Source organism: Gracilinanus agilis, chromosome 2, assembly GCF_016433145.1.
Source record: "Gracilinanus agilis isolate LMUSP501 chromosome 2, AgileGrace, whole genome shotgun sequence".
In the NCBI taxonomy this organism is placed as follows: domain Eukaryota; kingdom Metazoa; phylum Chordata; class Mammalia; order Didelphimorphia; family Didelphidae; genus Gracilinanus; species Gracilinanus agilis.
The window spans coordinates 165,690,140-165,696,320 of NC_058131.1; positions in this window are offsets into that span (position 1 = coordinate 165,690,140).

Below are 6,181 nucleotides of genomic sequence, written 5' to 3' on the forward strand. Positions count from 1 at the left end.
CTCCCACCCCAGCACCTGTTCCTTGGCGAGCCCCTGCTAGGATCCCTCCACCTTTGTTCTTGCCCCAGCCTGGCAGTGTGTCCACAGGCAGTGGTCCTCCTCTAGGAGGCCTCGGCTGAGCCTGAGCTTCCCCCTCTCCCACCCCAAAGATGGGGGGATGAGGGGGGACTGAACACAAGGTGCCAGGGCTCCAAGCCTCGGTCCTCCAGTCAGCGTTCTGTCCACTGAGACCTGCTTCTTGCCCCTGAGCTTGTCTCCATCCCAGAGGTTTGCACAGAAAGGCTTCTCCCTTCTCAGCCCTCCTGTGCTCTAAGGCCTGTGACTCAGCCCTGCTGCCCAAAGCACCTAGCCTGGGCTCAGAGGCTCTCTGGGTTGGGCCATGGGGAGGGGGAGTTGCTGTAGAATTTTTCATTCAATAAACTGGTGGTTCCTTACCCACCCCCCAATTTTTTTAATCCTGTGTTATAGTAAAAACCCCGCGATACAGAAATTAGAATTCTTTTTTAAAATCCACCATAGTCAAGCCAGGATAAGTGAACTGTGATATAGCAAGAGATGACTGTATATCCGTGTAATGTCATCTGACACAGCGCATTTCTGCTGGTTGTGTACCATGCCAGAAATGCTGTCGCTCTTTCTCTCCCGCACCGGCTTCCCTCAAATTCCAGCTAAAATGCCTTTTCTGCAAGAAATCTTTAACTCCCGTGCCTTCCCTCTGTTGATTATCTCCCATTTATCATATGTATATTATATACATGAAAATAATAGGCATATGCAATCATGTGAGTAATATACATATGCTGTATATACGCTCTAACAAAATGTTTACATAATTTATAAAATATATTTCTATTAAAATTTTTTATGTGTATTTATATATACATACAGTTTATACACAGTGGTTTTTCTGCTTGTCTCCCCCATTAGACTAAGCTCCTCCAGAGCTGATTTTGTCTTCTTTGCACACACACCCTGGTAGTACCCACCCTGCACACAGTTATCACTTAATAAATAAATGCTGATTCCCTGCCTTCAGTTCCCCCTCCAACCCTCCAGGGAGGGAGAAAGGCTCTTCCTTGTGGGTGGCCCAGGAAGGGGATGGGGGGAAAGGCAGGCACCTTGATATGGCCAGAGGAGCCCCAGACCACAAGCCAAGAGTGGCAGGTCCTGGTTCCTCCTGGGGGGGCCACTGAGCCCCTCTAGACCTCAGCTATCTCATCTGTGAACTGGGGGGTTGGAACTGACTGGTGTTTAAGCTCCTTTCTACCACTGGCCTGCTACAACAACAGGGACATCAGACCACAGACCTAAAATAAGAAGGGACCTCAGAGAAACTGAGGGGCAGAGATTTTTTTTTTAAATTTCCCTTCCTTCTTATTGAGTACTGGTTTGGTTCCAAGGCAGAAGAGTGGTAAGGGCTAGGCAATGGGGGTTAAGTGACTTGCCCAGGGTCACACAGCTAGGAAGCGTGAGGCCACATTGGAACCCAGGCCTCCCTATCTCTGGGCCTGGCCCTCCATCCACTGAACCACCCAGCTGCCCCCTATAACTGATATTTTTAAGACATTATACACATCATTATTATTTTCTATCCTCCATACCCACCGAAGTACTTCTAAAGCACAGGCTGGCGTAATGGAATGCAGTGGCTCCCTGTGACCTCTAGGATCAAAATGAAGTCCTCCGGCATTTACTGGATAATCTAAGCCACCACCTATCTCTTAATCTTATTTTATATGACTTCTTCCTACATAGTGGGATTGGTAAAGTGTTCTTGCTGCTGTTCCTCAGCCAGAGAATTCCATCTCCCATCTCCAGCCCTTTGCCCCACTCTTCCTCGTGCTTGGAACAGACTCCCTTTCTCACCTTTGTCTCTTGGACATAAGCCCAGGGGATGGGGGCAGAGGGGTGTGGATGGGATTCAATTCTGACCTCAGACACTTCCCAGCTGGGTGACCCTGGGCAAGTCACTTCACCTCCACTGCCTCGCCCTCACCGCTCTTCTGCCTTGGAAACAATACAGGGCATTGATTCTAAGGGGAAGGTGAGGGTTTTAAAAAAGAAAGACGCCCAGGGGCTCTGGGAAGGGCAGAACCCCAGACCCCTGTTGCCATCAACCCCCCTTTCCATCAAGTTCTGGCCACTTGCGGGCCAATCCGGCCGGCGAAGCTGAAGCGGCGAGGCACCCAGGGGGAAGGAGAGACGAGTCAAACTCTGCCGCCATCTTCCCTCAGATCCCACAGCCACGTGCACCCGCCCTCCTGCCCCAAAGTCCCCACCTCCCAGGCGGCGGGTTGGCAGCCTCCTCTTCAGGTGCCGCGAACCAGACTTCTGGGGAACTACAGCTCTGGAAGACCCCGAGAAGAAGGTGCCGCCAAGGAAGTGCAGGCGTCCTTCACCGGTTCAACATTCGAAGAGAGAAGGCTTTGGAGTGGAAAATGCCTGAAAAGAGACGTATTGCCGCGTGCTTTGACGCCACGCCAAGAGGACCACGGGACCATTCCCGCTGAGAACGCTTCCGTTTCCGGTCTCTCCCAACATTTTGGGAACCAACTGGGCCTGCCCTAGACCTTTCAGAGAAAGCAGGGCTGCCCCCAAGAGTTTGTGATTCATGGCCCGAAGACAGAGCACCACCGGGAAGCTCGGGGAGTGGAGCGGCGCGGGGGGAGGGGTCAGACGCTGGGGAAGAGCGTGCCCAACGTCGAGTTCTGCCCAGAGGGAATAAACTGGGGGGAAGTGCAGCATACGGAAGGCTTTGGGAGTCCTGCCGTGCGGCACGCGGAGGGTCACCGGATGCTACCGAATCGTGAGAACCAAAGCTGGGGCCATCCCTCAACACGGAGGCGGATTGTCCCCGCTTTTCTATTTCTGCTCCCAGGATTAGCACGACTCCTTTTGCACATGTTTTTGTCGTTGTCATCGTTCACTTTTAGTATCTGATGACTCCATGAGGTGGGGGTGGGAGACGTTCTTGACAAAACATTGGAATACTTTGCCTTTTCCTTCTCTGGCTCATTTTACAGATGGGAAAACTGAGACAAATAGGGTTGTTAAGAGATTTGCCCAGAGCACCCAGCTAGGAAGTGTCCAGGCTGAATTTGAACTCAAGAAGAAGAGTTTCCTGTTTTTAAACCCACTCATCTGCCCTTTCTTTTGCATGTAGAAAGCACTTAATATAAATGCTTTTTCTTTCATTCATTTGAATCCCTAATTTCCTTCAATCACCTTTCTCTACGAAGAAGTCTCACTGATTCTCCATGCTCCCTCCCTTTCTCAAATGCTAGTACCTTCTCCTGCCCCCCAAATTACCCCATATTTATCTTTTTTTTTTTTTCCCTAAACCTTCACCTTCCACTTAGAATTAATACTGTGTTTAGGCTCCAAAGCAGAGAGTGCTAAAGGCTAGGTAATGGGGGTTAAGTGACTTGCCCAGGGCCACACAGCTAAGTGGCTGAGGTCATATTTGAACCCAGGGCCTCCTATCTCCAGTCCTGTTTCTCAATCACTGAGCCACCCAGCTGCCCCCTCCCTCTTCTTGTATATGTTTATATACGTACATTGTATCCTTCTGGCATTCTCTAAGCTCTTTAGGACTATTTTTTTTTTGTCCTTGTAGACCCACAGCTGCTACTTAATATATTTGTTGATTGACTAAATCCAAACTCATCATTTTGAAGATGTGGAAAGGTGGGTCTTGTGGGAGTGACAAAAAACCCTCCAAAAAAAAACAAACACAGAAAACAAACCCTCAATAAGCCAAGAATTGAGGAGCTGATGCTGGACTAAGGGCTTTCCAAATATTATCTCCCCTAGTATAGGCCTTCCCTGGCAACATGGTGAAGGCCAGTCCTGGGTGAGTCCCAGCTGTCCCAACTTAAGTCTTATCAAAACCCCCTGAACAACTCAATTCAGTTTAAAAAGTAGGTACTTGTTTTGTGCAAAGTACAATATATTTTGATTATCAAATCAGAAAAAGAGATGATGGTACACCAAAGAGGTAAGATAAGTGTCTGACCAAGAATGAAAATATGGAAAAGAAAGTAAGAACAGAGTAATATCTGAAAATTAGATTTCTCCAAGAGACTTTCTAACAGACAATAACTTCATACACTTATTAGTGGCATTAGAATCTCCACCTCCAATTCAAGTGGACAAATGGCAGCCTCTACACTGATTTGGGCAGTCCCTTGTTCTTGATTTGTTACTTATTGTCACGTGTGGGTAACTCATCTCCCCTCCCCCCTAAGGGAGGTGGGGATGATATCATCTATGCCTAGGGTAAGAAGAGTTTTTACTCTGAATGGAATAGAGCTAATTCTATTTACACATTTTATATGTGCAATTATGTAAAATATTTTTATATATTACTCATTTTATGGAAGAGATCTCAGATAAATAAGAAAGTGAAATATAGTAGGGCTAGGCAATGGGGGTTAAATGACTGGCCCCAGGGTCACACAGCTAGGAAGTATCTTGAGGTCAAATTTGAACCCAGGACCTCCTGTCTCTAGGGCTGGCTCTCTATTCACTGAATCACCTCACTGCCTCCTCCCTGTAATTTTCAAAACATAAAATTCTTCAAACTATAAGCCAATGACATAACCTCTTGGCCAATTTCTATGATACATTATTAAAGAGATGCTTATGAACACTCCTTAGAAAGGAAGTGTTATCATTACAAAACATGGGTTTATCTAGAGACAGAAATGGCTAAGGTTTCACTTTTTTGACAGAGTTATAGAAACATTTAACAATGTTTCATGATATTCTTATAGAGAAGATGAAGAGACATGGACTGAACAAATACAGTTAGATGAATTTAGGGACTAATTCAGGGGTCCACAACATATGGCTTTCAAGCCATATCTGGATCCACCTCCTGACCGGCCAGTCCGGGCAGAGCCCCAGGATGTGCCCCAGGGGGCCCTTCAGCCCCTGCCCCATATCCCAGCACCTTCTGCCTCCATCCTCCTCCTTCCCCAGACATTTATGGCTCTCACAGCCAAAAAAGTTGCCGACAGTTGGACTAATTGAGTTGGTAGGCTTAGAGATAGGTGGTTGAGAATGGATGTCATCCTTCAACTGTATAATGGGCATTTTATTTCTTGTCTTCTCATTGGCTTGGGGAGGGAAAGCACTCGGAAAATTAGAAAGAAAAAAAAAAGATTACACTGTAAAGAAGAGCTTTCTAGTAGAATGCAATAAGACTATTTCCTTAGTGGTGTCCTAGTCAACATTTTTTCCATTACCTAGATGAAGAGGTAGAAGTGCTTATCAAAATTGTTTTAAATTTTATTTGTTTTACCAACAAATTTCCACACAAGTTTTCCTAAGTTTTATGATAGAACTTCTCTCCCTCCCTCCCTTCACTTCCTCCTCCTGGTGCTATCAGGAGATTCAATCTGGGTTACACATGTATTATCATACAAAACATTTCCATATTGTTCATTTTTATAAGTGAATAATCTTATAAAACTAAAGCCCCAAAATATAAACCCAAATAAACAAGTGATAAGTCATATGTTTTCATCTGCATTCTGACTCCAACAATTCTTTCTCTAGAGGTGGATAGGATTCTTTGTCATACATCCTCAGAATTGTCCTGGATCATTGTATTGCTATTAGTCTATCGCATTTGATTGTCCCACAATATTTCAGTTACTGTGTATGATGTTCTCCTGGTTCTGCTTATTTCACTCTATATCAGTCCATGAAGGTCTTTCCAACTCTTTCTGAAGTCATCCTGTTCATCACCAACATTCCCCAATTGAGGGACATCCCCTCCATTTCCAATTCTTTACCACCACAAAAAGAGCAGCTAGATTTTTGTACAAACAAGTTCTTTCTCATCGTGCTTATCCAAATTTGCAAATTGTATGCAGCTGAAAGGAATAACTGAAGTATATGGGATGACTTACTCAGGATCTGAAGATCTCTACAGCAGTGAACAATACACTAACTATAATGAGATATAATTAAATAAGGATAAATGCCTCACATTCTGAATTCTTATAATGGCCTTCGTATTGGTTGGTCTACCTGCCTCTGGTCTTTCCCCACTTCAATCCATCCTCCACACAGCTGCCAAGTGATTTTCCTTAAGCATAAATCTGGCAGTGTCACTCACCTATTCAAACACCATTGACTCCTTATTGTCTTTTTTTGTTGTTCAGTTGTTTTC